Genomic DNA, 20,301 nt, shown 5'->3' on the forward strand with positions numbered 1-20,301 from the left:
ATCTTAGGGCGGTGTAGGAAATACAAGGTTGTCGCGTAGCTCACGTATAAAAGTATAAAGGGTTCAAAAAAAATTACGCCGCAGTCACACTTAGGAGAGTCTCGTGAAATTTAATTGCTTGGCGGATGCCGACACAAAAGCAAGAGCGACCTTTTGAGGAGTATGACTGCAGTAGCTCATAATAGATCGTCTGTCCCTTGCATCGGCAGACACGATACGCTACAGAATCTCCTGTTTTTGCATGGAAACTAACAAAACTACGTTACTGCGAAACGGTTCGAGATGGCGTTTTCAGTCAATTTTTATGATAGTCACTTTCCCTCTTGTATGATAGATCTTTCCCCGTGCATGTAAACGTCTAGAAGCAGTTAACTCATCAACTGCTAAGCTGTTCAAAAGTTCTTTGCGGGCTTTGGGCTACGTTCTCGTCCATTAAGTCCTGCAATTCATGCATGTCTTTGCATTTTTTTAGTCCTGCAGGCCGTACCTTGTCATTGACATTAAATCGCGAAAAGCAATTCCAATAATTGGGATATGTTGGAGCGGTATCACCGTAAACTTCTAAAAGTGTTTAATGAGCTTCGGTAGCAGATTTCTTCAAAGCAAACAACCAAAGTGAAAATGAATGTCGAAAATGCAGTTTTGAGCCTTCCATGATTGGCGTCAATACCACAATATTAACTGGAAAATTGTTATTGTATGTTAGTATATGGTAGAGAAAGATGAAAATCATCGAATTCAACCATTGTGCACATTTCCATTTCGCATTATTATATCATTTTCACCAATAGGTGTCGCTATTATATACTTTTTTATATATATATGTCAGATATACATATAAGATTATGATCAAAATGTAAGACCAATATTCAAGCTAAATTTCACAAGTATATATAATATGTGGAATATCGAAAGTATCTAAATTAGTAGCACTGTGGCAGACATCCATGTCAAATCTCACATGATGAATGTGATCTTTGGTGTTTCAGCTGCTCTTGGTCTTCTACGACCTAAAAAGTATTTTTCCCAATTTTCACCATGTGTGAGATTGTTGAGCGAAGAAGGTGATAGGTGCATTAAATTAAATGAAATTAGATTTGGATCTACGTATATGAGCCGGAATTAGCCGATTAGTCGAGCGAATATCATGGACAGGGTGAGCCTAGACCGGAAATATCAGGCGAAAGTCGCTCAAAAATCAAGGTGATGTTAACAGTTTCCTTCAAATATTGTGTGTGTGTGTGTGTGTGTGTGTGTGTGTTGCGTGTGTGTGTTGTGTTGTGTTGTGTGTGTGTGTGCATTCCTTCCGCCTAGTCAAACTGTTAACAAGGAATACTAATTTAGTTTGAAGATTACTTCGAATTCGACGAAACAATTTCGAAAAAGAAAGTCTTTAAGTATGTCTTCCTTTTTAGATACCGTAGCATAGACTGTTTATGTGAATAGTTAGTAAAAATATCTGCACTCACCAATCTAAAATATTTCACTGATCTAATTACGGCTCTCTTGCGGTTAAAGGTGTAGTTTCTGATCGCTCGTAAGTCTGGCGCTTAAGAATAATTGACGGTATATACGAACTATATCTTGCTCAGCAATTTTTTTTACTTGACTTTTACATTTTGTTTACTTTTTGTCCTTTCTCTCTTGCTTGACTGTCGTCTGTACGTGCTCTGTTCCTCAGAAAGTCAGAAAATCATTATTAGTGCATGGCTCGACCAAAGTTAAACATATATATATATATATATATTGTATTGCATATCAATTTTACCTTTTACTGGTCTGGATATTTTGTTTTGTTTTCTTTTCTTTTAACAAATACTTGGACATAACGCAACCGGAAAAGGAAGTTGTACGACTCATAACGCAACGATTCACTCTGAAGTTTTGCATTTCTATACATAACAGCTGTTTGTCTATTTAACAAAACGTATGAGTTTGCTGCTTAAGGCTTTAGTGCGCAAGTACTTCGTCTCCCCAATATCCATTGCTCTCTGCGAAGCAAACGTATAACGAGACAATATATCTAACCGTAGCAACTAATAAATAGACAATATTTTATGGCTCCCCGCATATTTGTATTAAGAGCAACACGAAAACGAGAAACGAAAAACAAAAACTTAAAAAAAAAAAAAAAAAAAAAACGTTCTTTTGCGGTTGGGTATTATTATGCATATACTGTTGTGTATAATGTCAGTCTTGAAAACGCATTTGAAGCGTAAAATTGCACGCGCGTTCTAATTTTATTTGTATTAATTACACCGACTTATTAAGTTCGCACAATGAATAAAAAATCAAATAACAAAAAATAAATAAATAAAAAAAATGAAGATTTAAAAGAAAAACAAAAACAAAAACAAATTTAGAAATAACTCATGAAAGCTGAATATATGTTAAACTTCACGTGCTACATACAAATCTTATTAAATTGCAATCATTAAATCTTGCTAAGGTGAACTGTGCGGCAAGCTTTTTAAAATAGAAATTCGGGTAAAATATATATATATAATTAATGAAAAGGCGAAAAAGTGTCCAAAAAAAACAAAAATAAAAGAAAGAAGATTGTGCTAAAAATGGCACTCGCGGTTATTGGCCATTAAAAAAAAAAAAAAGAAAAGCGGAGAATGCATTACCGCTGCCCTAAATTAATTCAGTTCAATATAAACAAAATATGCATAAATTACCCGTACCCGTAACTGTTACTCGTACTCGTACTCGTACTTGTACTCGTACTCATACTCATGCTCATGCTCATGCCCATGCCCATGCCCATGTATACATATCGCAAAATATTTACTTATCTCTGAACTAATAATAACGTTATAAACAATTTGGAAGCTTGTTCAGGTTTGTTTACTTTATCACGGCAAGTAAGTTATGTGTGTAAAAGTGTTTGTTTCATTTACTACTTTTTTCGTTTTGTTTTTTATTTATTTATTTTTTTTTTTTTTGCACTTGAAAGCAATTGATTTTTTTTTTTTTTTTTTTTCTATTTACTCAAGTCTATTGAAAGTATTTTAATTTTTGATAAATTTAATCTCTAACCATAGTTTTAATCAAATATTACGTAACTGGAAAGGTAAATATTTGTCAAGAACTTCAATTTGATGACTTTTATAATCACTCGATTTGCGTAACCATTGTCTATTTGATGATTTGAAGAGTATCTTTATGATACCGTCAACTTGTTCGAGACGTTTTTCTTTTTGACAATCGTTCGTTCAAGTTTGTCAGAATATTTTTTGCAATGCTTCAATTCGTCCGGTGACATACTCTTAAATTGATCCAAGAAAGGTTCATACCTTCTATAGATTAATACGATTGGGAATTGGACTTAAATAATCTAGAAAATAACGTACAATAAATCAAGCGAGTATGTGAGTACTCGTTAAACCCCAGATAAACATGGAATTTAATTTCACTTAAGACTGTAAAAAATGTACCGGGTTTTTGAGGCTTTCTTCTGGACATTGTAAAGGTTTTGACAATAAAAATGAAATTTTAATACACCATAATATTAGGTGGGCGTGATTGCTTTTTTCACTTTTTGTAAAAGTCATACAGAGCTATATATATATACAAATTTTCATAATTTTCTCTCCAACCAATTATTAGTTGTTTTTGAAACGAGTAGCGTGCTCAGTTTATATAGTACTTTAGCGATGCCTGTCGACTGATCCCCGTACAAGAACTGACAATGTGTCTGGTAAATTGGCATCCTCTTGTATGTTCTTCTAAAAGTGCGTACTACGAGCATATAACGTACAGGGCAACGAATTCGCAGAATGACATATAGATATCGTGGCTGGCTATTGGCGAATCCATATAATTTTCGATAGTACTAGCTTTCGGACGAAACGTATGAAAATGTCGTGACATTCCGACGATTAGTTTACAGATTACAGTTATTTTAATGAATCCCTAATGGTTTTGGTCGCTTTGGATGGCTTTCGACAGTTGTTGTCAACTCGACTGACTGCTGATTTGAGTCTGGAGTGTTGTGGAGTCTGCAGTCAAGGTGGCAACTATGTTATGCAAGTTCGAAATTCCAAAACGTTTTTGTGGACTTTTTTAAGGCTTTCTGAAACGATTGCCGAATTTGGGCGGCCACACCTGTCGGCATAACGAGTGTCTATATGACTTTGATTAAAATTAACAAACCGTCGGTAAATCTGTTTTTTTTTTTTTTTCTTTGGTAGGCAAAAGTCGCCATAAAATCTTTTAAACCAACACTGGCTGTCAGAAGCAGTGTTTAGTCAATAAGCGAAATTCAGATTTTTTGATTATTTCCAAAAATTCTTGAGGGAGTGCCACAAAAACTAATCAAAACTAATGGTCCGAACGTCATGAAATTTCGATAGGTTTTATTTGAAGCTCGGTGCTATCTAAAAATTATATGAATTTGTCAATCGTCAGTCGACATCTATGCGTCATCCTATGTTTAATTTTTAATACTTTCTAAGGAATAATGAGTTCCTATAAAAAAAATTTACTGTTATTGCTTGCTAGTTTTGACTAAGCAAGTCTATTTATCCTTATCCTCGGCATATCGCGGTTCCCATTAATGCAGAGAGATTTCATTTTTGATATAGTGCAACGAAGACAGATGAAATAGTCGGTCCTGCCTGGGTATAATATAATACATGTGTTTTCGATACAACCCTTCTGGATGTAACTGCTTGGATGGACGATCCTTCGCTAAACGCAAGGCATTGTTGTTATTTTGATTTGTATCCCAAATGAAAATTATTCGAAAACTGTCCAACTTTTTTTTTCTTTTTTTTTTTTTTCTATGAAATAGTTTTTTTTGAAAGCAAACAAAATAAAATGACAGGAAGATGATTACAAGAAAATTGCGTAAAAAAGAAAAGGATTTCGAATTTTGTTGCGCAACTTTTCATATAAAATACAAAACATCGAGCATTATGCACACAATACATTTTTAGTGTAATAATAATGGCACATGCTGCTCAAAATTCATGCTAAAATAAACTTTGCTGTTCATGTATATTTTAGTAGGTTCATTCGGATCAGTGGTTTTCGATGGTACGATTGCCATACCTGTGCTGAATCAATTGCTACAATTGTTCCCTTGACTATGTATTACATTTTGTGGTGTAGTGTGTAGTGGTGCGTATTTTTTTTTTTTTTTTTTCCTCAAAAAAAGTAATATTTCACCGTTTTCTTTTCATTATACGCACTCTTCACATATTTTTGGCAGATGACTGACTATCAACGAAATTCATAGGTACTATAAATCTGTATACATGTTCAACTGCTCTTGGCTTCGCTCAATAAAATTGTGTAATTAGTATTCTGGCTGTTCTGGCATGAATCGTAAGTGAGAGAATTTGAAATTGAAATAAGTAAGAATGTTATATTCTACGGAGGGGCCGTATTTCGCATACCCATTATATAAAGTTTCGGTTCACTTAAGATTTTAATGTCCAAGAAAATCGGTCTTCTTGAAACGCCCCGAAGACTTTATGTATGAAATGTACGCCATCATTAAATTACAAACTAATATAAACACTTTATCGCATTCTAGTATCCAACTCCTTTCATTTGATGCCTACATCGGAGGTATTGTAAACAAAATATTTATCCACTAAATCGTGATGTCGGCTGCAATTAATTTAGAATTAATATGCCTAGCTTCTCGCATTCTACTCGCCAAATTCTTTTGTGTGATACCCATATCAATGGTATTGCAACCAAAAAATTAGTTTACTACGTTGTAACGTCCGAGATATATTTAATGTGGATCTAACACACTTAGCTTTTCCCATTCTATTCTACATGTTCTTTTATTTGATATCCATATCGCTGGTGTTATTAAGAATATATCAATCTACCAGGTCTAACATTTTCGTTTTAGAATTGACCCATTCCTAGGCAGACATTATTATTATAATTAATTTAGTTAGAGAATAAATTCTAAGACTAAAGTCTTAAAGCACTAGCATCTAAGGCTTTCCGACTTTATGAAAAACTTGAAGTTTGAATCCACGACCATTGAATTGATAGTCGAGACTCTTGCCTACTCGGCCGCTTAGGCGGGATTTTTCGGCAGATAATATATCTTCATTTGACGAATCTAGAAAATAGAGTTGAACCTGTCTATTTTGTTTGCCCTATGATAAATGAGCATAAAAGATCGGAAAAATAAAATTTAATTATTTGTAACTCTTTTTTGGGCATGGCCAGGCTTATACATTTTTATATGTAAAGAGTAGAGCGTTTCGTAAAGTAAATGTGGAAATTTTCAGCCTTCTAGCTTTTAAAATTTCTGAGGAATGACCCACAAACTTTTGTTAGAAAAAACGGAGTTACGTTGATTATACGCTCCACCGCGGGCTTCTGCTCTGACCAATTTGTTTCACTCTCAATACGAACCTAAACCTGCAAAACCTGCCAATGCTTCTATCACATTTGAAAACGATATCATCGTTTTTGCGATCACGAGCGTCCCAACAAAACACACCACACCGACGGACAGGTATAGCTTAATAAATTCAGAATTTCATGGTAATCAAAGGTTTCTGAAGATTTCTTTCGGGTGTTATACTGCTTATGAAAGAAAACAAGATGAGTATACTCTCATCCTACAGTGGTGGGTATAAAAAGCTACAAGCCACAATTAATAAATGAAAGATCTTTTCCATTATATAATGTTCTCTTACTTGAATATTAAAGAGCAATGACAGTTTTTGATATCCCTTTGCTTTCAATTTCTGGAATATATAGTCACGCTAGAGCATTGAGCTTTGCCGCAATCTCCTCTTCACACCACAATACCTCATCAGAATAACGCAATAGAATCTGTTCGAATTTTTCACAAATTTTCAAGTCTTGTATAATATTTGGTACAAGGGTACGTTATGTTATGTGTTGTGCGGACATATGCACCACATAAAAGTACTTGCGCTGGCCCCTTCTTTTATTGCATGGATCAACTGAGAATCGCTTTCGACATCGATTTTAGCATGTCTATCATTTCGTCCGTCTGTCCGTCTCTGGGTCTTTGTATCCAAGCTACAGACAATAATTTGTGAAATATTTTGATGAAATTCGGTATACTGTGCAGTGTGGTTTGACGCAAGGACAAACGCTATTGAACATGATTTGGGTCAAATCACTTTTTCGACCATTCCCCCTCCCCCCCATCATCATTTGCAGCCCAATTTTGAAAAGTCGTTATATGCATATTAATTATTGGGTGGTGTAGGGTATTTAGTGATGGACCATGGCCCACTATAGCCTTTTGTTTATTTCTTTTCTCGCATTTTTCTATCGAAATGTGTTTTTTTTTTTTTTTTCAATTTTCATAAGAAAGCTGATAAAGAAAGTTATTGCTTGATTTTTGAAGTGTGTGAGAATAAAAAGCCATTTGTCTAGGTTTCTGTCAAATTGTTAAGAAATTAACTTTTGTTTATTTTTTTTTTTCTTTTTTGTTAAATTGAATAGTTGAACGTTTAATCAATTTGTTCCTTTAATTCAGTATTTCTATCTACGTTTTTTCATATCGTTATACTTTTGATAAAAAATTATATGTACACACACACACACACACACACACACACACACACACACACATATAGTTTTATTTATTCCGTCTAAAAATTAATCGTAAATTATTTTTGGTCTTACAGTGTATCAAGTTCTTCCAAGCACTTTCTTCTTCTTCCTTCGTCTTTATCAGTGGTCCTATTGCCTATGAGATTATTGAAATAAGCTTTTAATTCAATAGAAAGAATATAATTATATGTGTGTAATTGTAAATGTGAACAGTGAAGATTACAATTTTTATTTTGTGTTTTCCAAAAAAACATCCCCCCCGTCGATAAATATGTAAAGCAACTGAAGAAAACTTGTTTTTGTTGATTTATTTCATATGGAAAATACCACATAGGGCTGAACTTTTAGAGGAGGAATGCGGCAAAATTGTAGGAAAGAGCCTTGATGGTAAGAAAATTAGCGCGACAGCAGCTACGGACTGTCTCGAACTCTGAAAGCTATAATTGTATTAAGAACAGTAGACGTACCCCAACCATAGATCAGGGGATTAAGCGGCTTATTCGACACCGGCAAATAAGAACATAATTAGGCTTAAATGTAACAAGAGAGCGTGTGCAGCAACTTCCGAACCGCGGTATTGATCTTAACTATGAACATAAAATTGCCAAACCACGTTTAACTCTACAGTCTACAAAAATGTCGGTCTTGAATTTGCGGCCAAATGCAAATTTCGGCCGGAAGAGTTCGAAAATTTTATATTAAATGATGAAGAAAAATTCAATTTCAACGGAAGCGTCACCATGATGGTGGATCTCTTATTATGGTACCGGCTACATTTGGAGAATGGGGTAAGTCAAATCTATGATTCGTAACTAGAAAAATTGACCGGGAGGCGTACGTGGACTTGGTTGAGAACAATTTAATAGACTTTCCCGGAGAGTTATATGGTGATAATTGGACGTTCCAACAAAGCAACACTCCCATCCATATCGCACAATTTACAAAGGAATTTTTTTCATTCACACAATCTACTGCGAGTAGAGCGGCCAGCCATGAGCCTCAGGGTAATACTTTCCGCCAAGATATTTATGACGTGCAAAGAGTATTTTGCGCTTAAGAAACTTATACTTGATGTATTATCGGAATCGGAGAACATTGGTACATTGGTACAGTGGTACAGTGGTACAGTGGCAACACAATATCATATTAGTTAAATAATATTAGGGCTCAACAATAGGAATTAATATTAGGTTTCATTTCTGCACATAAAATTACTATCTATGAAGTGCCTATGGAATGTGTTTTTTTCGGTTATAAAAAAAAAAAAAATAAATAAATTAAGAGTTTGTATGTAACACACATAAACACAAAACACAAATTGAAGCAAAGATGAAAAAAAAATCTTTTCTTTAGGCTAACAACAATCAACATATAGATATTCGACAGAAGGATGACGTTATCCGTAACCAATATCGGACAATAATTGGGCTACAATTCTAGATCTGTGCGCAGATGTCTTCTTTTTTTTTTTCTTTTTTTTTTTTTGGTGTAAAACATGAGTAAGAGTGTTAAGCATAAATAATTAAAAAGTTTCATATCCAAGACGTAATGTAACGTAAACGTAAAAAAAAAAAAAAAACAGAATTGAAGCGTATTACAGTTACATGTTTAGTGGCTACGAGTTCGATTGAAGTTGGCTTAGCTAGTTTTTTCAAATATTACGTAGATTGCTTGTATTAAGCTAAGTAATTCTGTACAAAACCTCGAATAGAAGTTTCACTGCTTACGGTTCTGCGTTGTTTTACCAAAAAAAAAAAAAAAAAAAAAAAAAAAAAAAAAATTTTCAATTTTATTAAAATGAAAGAAATTTTTTATGTTGGATGATCGCTGGTGCTCATCTTCTCGGTTACCTAGAGGTTCTTCTGCGAAACCCATCTACATTATTCATTTCACTTCTGTGTATATATTTACTTTTTAAATATCTGTGAATTTGTGCTTAAAATTTTTTTTTTTTAAATTTATTAATCTATAATTGCTTAATACTACTAAAATATTTACACCTAATATTATTCGGAAAAGTTATTGTAAAATTCGAACAGGGAGTAAATATCGAGAGCCATAATATGAATACAACTAGACATTATCTGCCGTAAAGATGCTGCGCTTATATAGGGTGTCCCAAAGTTTGCTCAAGATATGCATTTGCAAAAAAAAAAAAAAAAAAAAAAAAAAAAAAAAAAAAAAAAAAAAAAACAATCTGACAGCTGACAGTTAGTGTTAGTGGAAATGGAGCCTTACTCGAGAGAGCAACGCGTTTTTATTATTGAACAATATTATTATTAAGCAAAAGTAATGAGAGTGTGATCACACTTACTCGACAATGAAGCCGGTCCTAATTGATGATATCAATTTGAATCACAGATGCTTCCAATAGGACGATGCAACAATTCAATTATTGCATGAGCCATTCCCTGGTCAAATACTCTCAAATTTTCGGTGACCAGAATGTCGTTAAAAGAGCCAGCAAAACTGTGAAGACCATTTGCTCGATGTGCTATTCCACACATAACCCTAACCTATGAAGATTACGATTCAATACAAAAATTACAATTAAAAAGCAAATATTTTTGTGTTCTACTTAATTAATATAAATCCGGTTAGGAGTTCGCAACACTATGTTGCTTGCTTACCTCTAGGTATTGTGTTCGAATTTATATAAGACGCGTTACCCAACTTTCCCAATTCTTTAATGATTTTTGATAAACGAAAGTGTTAATACAGTCGTAAGCAGAAAATAAAAAAAAAGATTCAATTTTTTTTTTTAATTTTTAATATTTGATGAGAAAATTTTTATTTGCCTATTAACACCTACTAGCTATCGAATTACGCATTTTATATATGTATATATGAATTTTAACTCGTGACATAATATCAATAATATATCACATCGTATATACCTTTATATATGATTTCGTATTCATGTTTAGCGATTCTTGATCCCAGTCAAGTCATTTTCGAATTCCTTACAAGTCACTATTTACGGACAAAGAGAAAGTTGTCATCTTGAAGGATGAGGGGTATATACATGTTTATCAAAACATTTGCAACGGCCAGGAGACAGCTTCAGAGATCTCACAAAGTACATATATTCTTGATCAGCATCAAATTCTAGATCGATTTAAGCATGTCCGTCTCTCCGTCTATTGTAAATATTCTCCTGGCCGTAAAACTGCTGCTATCGACTTAAAATTTGGCAGAAACATTGAGAGTTCTTGCATGCAGTTTGGTATTCAAAATGGGCCAAGTCGGTCGCAGGACGTGGGCACAACACCGCGTAAACTGAAAACATCTCTGTTTTTCAAAAGCAATAAAAAATTGTTTTGTTTGCTTGCTAACCATCAACTATAGCAGACAAATATACAAAAAGTTGAATGTATATTTTATGGGCAATGCTGCAGTATTTGTACAAAAATTGAAAAAATTGACCCCGTCCACCCATTATAAAAAAGGAAAAGAGAAAAAAAATGTTTCTTCATTATCTATATAACGCATAGAAGTAAGCTTCAAAACCGTCATAAAGTACATCAATTCTTGGCCAGTTTCAATTTTGGAGCATGTGCGCCCATCCCTGTGTTTGTCTGCGCAACTGTGTTAGTATCCGTGGCAAACATTCTCCCGCCATCGCAAAAATAAAGAGACATCGCCTACAAACTTATATAGAATAAACTTTTCATAGAATACGTCGAACGAAAACTTTGTACACCTTTTGTTTCCCTGTTTTTGGTAGTTACACTCATAAAGTACAACCGCATAAAGACTGCATAAATTTGCACCTTTATAAAAACGAATTTTCGAATATTACGTCCAGCTGCATAGTTCAGCATAGCTCTGATGCCCTAGCTGTCAGCTGAATTAAAATTTGAAATTTTTATTCATTTATTTATTTTTTTTTTGTTTTTGATTAGTCTGTCAAATGTCCTTTTGACTCTACACGCTATCTATTATTCATTATAAAATGTTCTGTGTTTCAATCAAGGCATCACTATTACCTAAACTTCAAAGTTAATATCTTTATATACAATGTATATCAATGAACTTGAATTATTTTTATTTCTTTTCTTTTTCTTATTTATGTATTTATTCATTGTTTTTTTTTTTTTTTTTTTGTTTTATTTATTTATTTTTTATTTTTATTTTTTTTTTTTGCTTTGACTAGCTGTTCGAAATTCATCGGCACTCATCATCGAGCTCTCTTACACGCTTACACAGTTCAGTGTGTGAAATATGAGAAGAGCAGCAGAACAGCTGTCTTGTTGCTTGAATGAGGTAAAGAAACAACATATATATATATATATATATTATCGTGCAGACTAATCCTTGCTTTATATTATTATATATCGTATATATCGTGTATAATTTTTTGATTATTGCAGTAGTTTTTCTAGTGTGTTTTTCATATGTGGTATGGCGTGCTAAAGTGGGTCAAATGAAACGTTAACTATTTCGTTGTGCGATATTTACCTTGTTATGGCAACCGCAGTTATATTCATTCGATTGGCGGTTTAGCTTCGATTTATATATAAAGTCTAAGTCTTTGACACTAAATACTTACTTACTTACTATATATATATATATATATATATAGATGTATATATGTATGCTTATATATACATTTTCGTAGTCGCGAATACAAATCAAAAATAATGCGATTTGTAATTGTGTGTTTAGAAAATCTTTCATTTCTTTTTCGCTAACAATTATTAAAGAAAGCACAGATTTTACCTTAAAAAAGGGATATATATATATATTTTTTTTTTTTTTTTTTTTCTTTCTTTTTTTTGATTACATATAAGATGTAAGTGTAGTTTTAAAAGCATTGCTCTCCCATTGCCGTCTTACACATTTGAAAGAGTCGCGATATGTGTTGGGTATAAACTCTAGAATTTTCCACATGTTGACGCAATTTATTATTACAATTCTCTTTTTAGATGATAATTAATCGGTCACTATCACACAATATCTGCGAATTTTGCATCATTTCTTAGAATATATATATAAAAAAGTAAAAATAAAAAATGAAAAAAAAATTTCCAAATATCAAAGACAATATTCGAATATTCTAATGAAAAGTAATGAAAATTCGACGTAAATCGCTTATATTAATCCTATTTAGTGTCTGCATTGAAATATGTCCTTCTGTACTGTATCGTACATATGGGGGTTTTTGCTTTTCTGCGTGTGTCTGCTTTCTCCTCAAGTACTTTTGTTTTATTTTGAGACAAAAACAATTTCTCATGAAATTCTCATTTTCAGTTGCTATGTTAAACAATTACTTACTATCAACCGCTTATGTCATTAATATAAACATCTATCCTTGTAGATTGTGTTTTAAGTGCGTATACAAGTCTTGTCTATATATTTCAAATCTTTTCTAATTACCTCCGCAATATTCGGAGAAATTTTCAAGAGAAACGCCGCAAAGGATGCATTTTCCTGCTTATGTCAACTTAAATAATAAAAAAGAAAAAAAAAAATCTAAAATATTATCCCTCTCTGACAACGGTCTTGATTGACTTTATTCATACACATTCGAAAGACATACATAGTTTCATTTAAACGATCGCTTTACTTAACACATTGACTTGGACAGTGAAAATTGCGTTGCGGTCGAAAAAATCGACAGTCAATTCAGTTTAAAATTATTTATGATATCCGAAATCTGCTTGAAGTATATTTCGTAATGGCAGTCATAATATAATTGAGTGTGTGTGTATATATAATACAATGAATGCCGTAACGTCCACTTTGATACAACTTATTATTATTATTATTATTAAAAATTGCATGAAAAATAATCGGCTTCAAAATGGAAATTCTACAGCATTTACGTACTTACGTCATTTTGCATCGCAATGAATATGGATGTTATAGCATCTACGCCCGTCAGTGTATTAATACCTAATCCTAGCTATCTATGCCGATTATACCCATTTGACGAAAAAACTCAACTCTTGATTACATATATTCTTAGGCTATCACTGCCTTTAACAAGCTATAAGTACGAAGAACAAAACGAAGAAATAAAAACAAAATACGTGAACAAAATATAGAAAAAGCTAATTAGATACTGAAATGTTTTTCCGAAAAATACGTCTTCCCTATGTAGCTTTTATAGAAATTTTGAATTACGTTGCGATTAATTAAGTATCGCGGAATTTGCAAACTTCTGGCAATTTCTCTTACCAAGTTTTTACAGGGAAAATATCAGCTTGACATATATGAAACTGAGCCGCCAGTGGATTGTGTTGTTTTCACACTCAGCCGATCGCGCGTCCTGAAGAGCCCTGGACATGGCTTTCCACCGCGCATTCTTTTGTGGTATCTGAAAGCGAAATCCTCCGAATATTATTTATGTAATCAATTTTATCCCACGGTAACGATTTACACTAATTCTTAGACAAAATTTGTAATAAAAAATTTATTATACTTTTTTTTTAATGGTTCAGCGTTGAGAGTCAGAAAATTAAAGACATAAAAGAAAAGAGATAAATAAAGAAACACAAATAAGGAACAAAAGAGCAGAAGATAATTAGCATTTTTTCCGCGTATGATATCTCTCGGGACTTGTAAGCTTACGCAATAGCACATTACAAGATTCGCAAACATACCGTGTATAGCCAGATTTTTTTAATTACAGAGCATACTCTGCATTTCTGTTGAGGATTAAATCTTGCTTCCATTTGTGACAATAGGTACTGTGTTTGTGTATTTCATGTCCTGGGATAAACGTCCTGCGGGGTCCTGTTTCGATGTTCTTCCTGCTGGTTGTACTGCATTCGATGGTGTTGCTTGTATTGGATCAATATTTTGAATTTCCTGCTCCTCCCGTTGTATCACACATATCCCGTTGTATTGCCACATTGAGCAGTAATATGCTTGCAAAAATATATATACATAGAATATTTGTGGAAGGGACTGTCAGTAGAAAAAGAATTTCGAGTTGAACAGTCGAAGGTATTGTCAAAAATAAATTGTGAATAATTTTACAAAAAAAAAAATAAATAAAAAAAAATAAAAAAAATTTTTTAGATAAAAGGGTAGATCTACCCAATCGGTCGGCTAAGTGTTAATAATTGTCATAAGCAACTCGACTTTTGAATGAATGTCTTTCCAAAACATGTTTAAGCTAAACATTTGCGAAAAGGGATAATTAGTTGCACGGCAATCTGGATTCATTGTCTCGAACGAAGACAGCGACTCTCGATCATCTCTCGTGCAATGTTAAAGACCAATGAGCTGGTATGTGTTCTATTTACGTTTGAAAGATCGGCATAGTTGAAGGCTTCATGACTCCACCTGCGCCTTGCAAATGTTATGCAAGCTGTTTTGCCAGCTCTTTGAAGCTGCTTTGAGTTTTACAATTCAGGGAAAGCATTTCCTCTACATTTCCTATACTTTTGTCTGATTTTAAATTCATCGTATTCTCTCTGTATCTCTCCTGTCTTAAGTTAAGATTTAAAAGTGAAAAACTTCAAATTATTATTAATTGTATGGATTTTATAAAATAAATGCAAATATTTTTCATTGCGTTACCCTTCTTCTAACAATCCAGATTCAATTTTTGACCTGATAGCAATACATTACTATTATGGCTGTTTCGCGCGGCTGTACCGCAAAACGTCACCCAAATGAACTCATAAGCTAGCTATGGAATGAGAGAAGAAAACTAAATATTATATTAGTGGAATTTTTTTTTTTTTTTTCATGAAAATTGTAGAAAGGAAAATTTTCAACTAAATTGTGCTTTGTACACAACGAACCGAACGAAGTACATGCATGACAGTAAAGGGTAAAGGATTTGTTTGCCATCCATTAACACCCACATGAAAATTACTATTTGTTGTTTTAATAAAATGGCATAAATTACTTTCTCCATTGTACTCGTGTCGCAGACACATATCTCTCTCATGTACGAGAACACGATATGTCGGGGTACATATCTACAAACATATATGTATATATATATACGTATATATATATATATATGTATGTATATGCATATCAAGGAGAAGAGCGGCGCATTTATATGCATATTATTGCGTAGTCTGTCTCTTGTTGAGACCGCTTTGCCTTTCAATGTCAAATTTGTATGTATATGTATATTGTTTTAGAAATTATAAGATTCACTTATTTAGGTGAGGAGTTGAGTTTGCTGCACTCATAGAATGTGTGTCTGCAGCTAAGTGTTTCAGTTCCATTTACATACCTTGCCGTGGTCGGAGTGTCGCAAGCAAGGATTTACTCAGTTTTCATTTCCTTTTGCGCATCAATTTTTTTTTTTTTTTTTTTTTTTTTTTATGTTTCTAGATTATTAAAGTTCCGAGTTGCCCTTTAGTTTTTATATAAATCAAATTTATAAATTTCATTATCCAATGCAAATATCGCATATTATTAAATAATTTGCATAAGCTGCAGAATATGTCATCCTGTATATGATACCTACCTCTTATCCATTACAATGTAATGATTGCAGATACACACATTTAAAAAAAATTTTAAAATTAATGCACACACACACACGCACACTTTTATTAACAGCTTACGAGGTGGCGCCTAAAGACATACATTTCAATATTTTAAAACTTCAATTGGCCTATGGACACGCAGGGCAACAATTAAAAAGAGATACAGGATTCGCGTATATAGTTTTTATACTTGTGACTAATTAGCATAACCACGCGTTATTGCAAACAATCGACATTAAATAATAATCTGCAAAATGAATTCATCTATTACATCCTACGTCGGATACGGTGGGTCGACGCGGTTGTGTATGCAACGCCCAAAAGTGCTTAAGATAGATCCACCTTTTTTATATCGATCGATTTAGAATTATTTTTTGAATCGATTTAAAGATGTTTTTTTTGTCTGTCCTTCCGAGCTCTTTCTTCGTACATTTCATGTGCAACGTACAGACCGCTATTGCTTTGACTCAGGGGCGAACTCTCTTGAAAATGGACTGAATTTGGATCATTTTTACAATCACTTCCCCCCGAAAACGTCACAGTTGTCATAGGAAAAAATTTGCAAATTTTCAAAATTGGTCAAGAAAAATCGCTAAGTAATTGTGTTTTTTTTTTTTTTGGCAAACTAATAATAATTCATGTGAGACATTTCATCACAGGGCACCATATAACGAAATTTCAGTGAAAGTATTCAGCAAAGAGATTCGAGGTCCCAAAATGTCATCAGAGGATTCGAAGCTGTAAGGGAGATGGAGGTGAGATGTGTGGCTATTTCCCTTTAAGCTTTCGCAAAATTTATAAAAGTATTTAGGATTACTGAGAAGGGAGGATTTTACGCTATGAAGGTAATTGCGATAATTTTAATGGCTGAGATAATTGAATCTTCGTCTCATCGAAGAGTAAACGAGTTGGTCGTACGCTGATCCACTTTTCATGTATTTTTTGAAAAGTTCAGTTTACTTTATCGAACACCGGCGGACACATGTTTGAAGGAGCGATTGTCCGATCAAAACGTGTGCAGAAGTAGCTAGGTTTAATACATTATGGAACGAGGGTATTAGGGTTTCGATATTCCTAGTAGGAAAATGTAGCGTATGTAGCTATGCAATATTAGTTTTATTAAGGACATATTGTGTATGTGAGGAAGAGACATTTCACATGTGTTAGTATTGGTCACAGCAACGGTCAACGTGCTTGTAAGGAAATGACGAACAAATTGCTGGATGACACGAATCCCCCTGGTAAAGTAAAAAAGTGAACAGCGATTTACTACTATCTCTGGGAAATTAACGGAACAAAGCTACCGCTCTCTGTCACTACAATTAGTAGCATGGTTGTAATGAAGTAAGTAAGTTACACAAGCTCTCTCAGTTTTTGAAGTAAGGACTATACAGCCTGAACTATCACTATAAGACCAAGTGAGCTGCGGTCAATTAAAATCATCCAACATTCTACCCATAACAATAGGTTTCGGATGTTTCGGCCACAATACAAATAAGGATAGCATGTTTCTTATGCGTGGAAATATCCTCATTTGGAGGAATATAGGAATGCTGGAGCACGTTATATATAAATATTTGTTACCAACTGGATTACTGGCTTACCAGTGCTTCCTAAGCGAGACTTTGAAAAAAATCAATAAATATATCGATTAAATATCCTAAAGCTTTTAATCAAACTCTGCTTAAGGACGAATAAAATTGGCTTCTCGCCCTTTTAGGTGTATATATATATATATATATATATCATTGTCATACAAGATTATACACACAATTGTCCATAAAAATGGTAATAGACCGAAAGAAGGGGCACATACCCAAGAAGTTACTTTTCAAATGTGTACAGATTTTTTTTATTGCAATTTCTTCATCATTCATAAAAATGCATTTAGTTTAGTTCTTCTCATATGTATCTCGCGTGTATTCGTTACTTTTTTTTTTCTACCACTACCACTGCTGCTAAAAAACTAGACGATGTTTCTTTAGATTTTCCATTTTATATTTACTTAAGTTCTCTTGAGAGAGTGTAATATGTGCTTTAGTGCAATTCTCAAGCATACAAGTTCTTATATGCTTCTATGTGTGCATAACGCAAGTAACATCGCCACTTTTAAGGTTGTATTATTCAAAGACAGCATTCAGAGATACGTGCATTTTCACTTTTGCTTTCGAATCTTTTTATATTTTCTGCCTTACAAATAATGAGTTAACGTACGATAATTTCATAGGAATCTAAAACGTGCATCAATAAACGACTTTACCAGTGTGCATCAGTGCTACTGATTCTGCGATTTTTCTATATTATTTACTTATATTATTTAAAGAGCAACCGAATAGTTGAAAGTTTCTGCAACTATTCACAAACATAAATTAATTTATCCTTGCCATCAATAAATATAAAATAAATCAGGTGACATTAAAAAGTTTTAGTTTAAAAAGAAAATACTTTCAAATCACTTTTATATAAAACTCTATTGGCTTTTATTACAACAATCCTTCTCTCTGACCATAGCATAGTAATAGCATCATATCGACTTGACCAGATCTGAAGTGACAAAGCGATACTCTTTGATGTTTGCATTTAACTTCGACTCACTATATAGAAATAGTCAAGCAAATGTAATCGTCAAGTATCGCTTTATTGTTAAAATCTGGGAAAATCTTTTCTCCTAGCGTATGATATCTGAAGATTCAATAAAATACCTTTTAAAGTCAAAAGAGTCAGCCTTAATGTGTATTCAATGACTCTGCGTATGATTTCTACTATCGTAATATATCCTCGAAAGATCAAATACCAAGTGAGATTGTGATGACGGTGCTTATTGATATTGTTATAAAGGTAAAGTTCGCTAAAGTTTTTTTCAATTTTATTCAAAAGCTCGCCATTTACTATATAATAAATAGAAACATTATAGTGGGCCACGGCCAGTCATTAACTGCGCCAAAGCTCTCTAGTGTTATTCTAATATGGGGGCCTTTCAAAATAAGTCGTTAAGCGGGAAGTCATCGAAAAAGTGATCCGATCCCAAGCGTTTTCAATCGCGTTCGTTCTTAGGCAAAAACATGTCAGTGTACCAAGTTTCATCAAAGTATCTCAAAAATTGCGAACTTTAGATTGAACAGAAGACGGACAGACGGACAGATAATCTTCGATTGATTCAGAAAGTGATTCCTTATCGATCGGTATTATAAACGGTGGGCCGATTTCTTTTTTTTTTTTGCGTACATCTGCACAAACCTAACATACCCTTATACTTATATCACAAGTGGGATAGTGTGTGTGATAGCATGTATGTCAACCTCTGTTGTTGACCACACAGATCAGCACTCTATTAAATGTCATTATCATTGTCATCGTCATCATCATCATCATCATCATCATCATCATCATCATCATCCTTTTCGCATTAAATATGTGTGCACATACATTAAAATTTCCCATCCAAAGATTACCTTTGCTTCTAGTATTTGTGGCAGCGCACAGAGCAACGTAAAGTTTTTAAAAATATTCTGAAACAACGAAAACACAAAAAAAAAAAAAACAGACCAGAAATACCAAAAGGATAAATGGAATTTTTAAATGCACTATACAATTGCAATGCTTTCAAAGATTACGCATACATGCACATGCATATCTCATTCATCATACAAATAATAATTTAAAGGGAGACTCTGGTCCGGTATAACGATTTCATTTGTTTACATTCTTGTTTGCATACATACATTGCAGAGAGAATTTTAAATAGAACTACTTTAGTATAGCATACTTTTAAGCTGAATCATAACTGAAAACATTTTTTCACCAAAATTATTCCTTGAGAGAGCGATTGGGAATATTTAAGACACATTTGTTTTTTCCTTCCTTGTGTGTTTTATAACATTATTCACGTTGATGTTTATGTGTTACAGTGTTCGAAAATAAACATAAAACAGTAGCTGTCGAATCACTTTATAGAGGCGCTCAGTCCTTGTTCGCTGCTTTTAAGATTATGCCCATTAAAGTTGCTTACGGCAACCAAGTTTGAAAATTAATCAATAGTTTTTCTTCTATTTTTTTCTTTCTTAAAATTCGAGGTTCGGTCACAGTAGCTTTACATTTGCTAGCGCTAATTAATGGTTGTTGCAATCGGCCCAGTAAGTGAAGTGTCAAAAGTTTTGTGAAAACATTCAAAGTGAGGAAAACGTTTTATAATATTTCTGGGCCAATAAAATACAAAAAAAAAAAAAAAAAAAAAAAAACATTGAAAAGAACGTTGTAATAT

At 33.3% G+C, this 20,301-nt stretch overlaps 1 protein-coding gene across 6 annotated transcripts in view; it reads left to right on the forward strand.

The window, feature by feature from the left end:
* Positions 1 to 20,301, forward strand: part of LOC119632167 (protein phosphatase 1 regulatory subunit 16A) — a 48,475-nt gene that overhangs the window by 14,329 nt on the left and 13,845 nt on the right. For 2 of the 6 annotated variants that reach the window (XM_038024949.1, XM_038024955.1), the window contains exon 2: positions 11,732 to 11,841. The gene's annotated coding sequence lies outside the window, so the exon portion shown is untranslated. Of the gene's footprint in view, positions 1 to 1,777; positions 2,868 to 7,160; positions 8,364 to 11,731; positions 11,842 to 20,301 lie in introns of those variants that run through there. The other 4 variants (XM_038024951.1, XM_038024950.1, XM_038024953.1 and 1 more) reach the window with 4 other exon arrangements.

Source organism: Glossina fuscipes, unplaced genomic scaffold, assembly GCF_014805625.2.
Source record: "Glossina fuscipes isolate IAEA_lab_2018 unplaced genomic scaffold, Yale_Gfus_2 1, whole genome shotgun sequence".
NCBI lineage: Eukaryota > Metazoa > Arthropoda > Insecta > Diptera > Glossinidae > Glossina > Glossina fuscipes.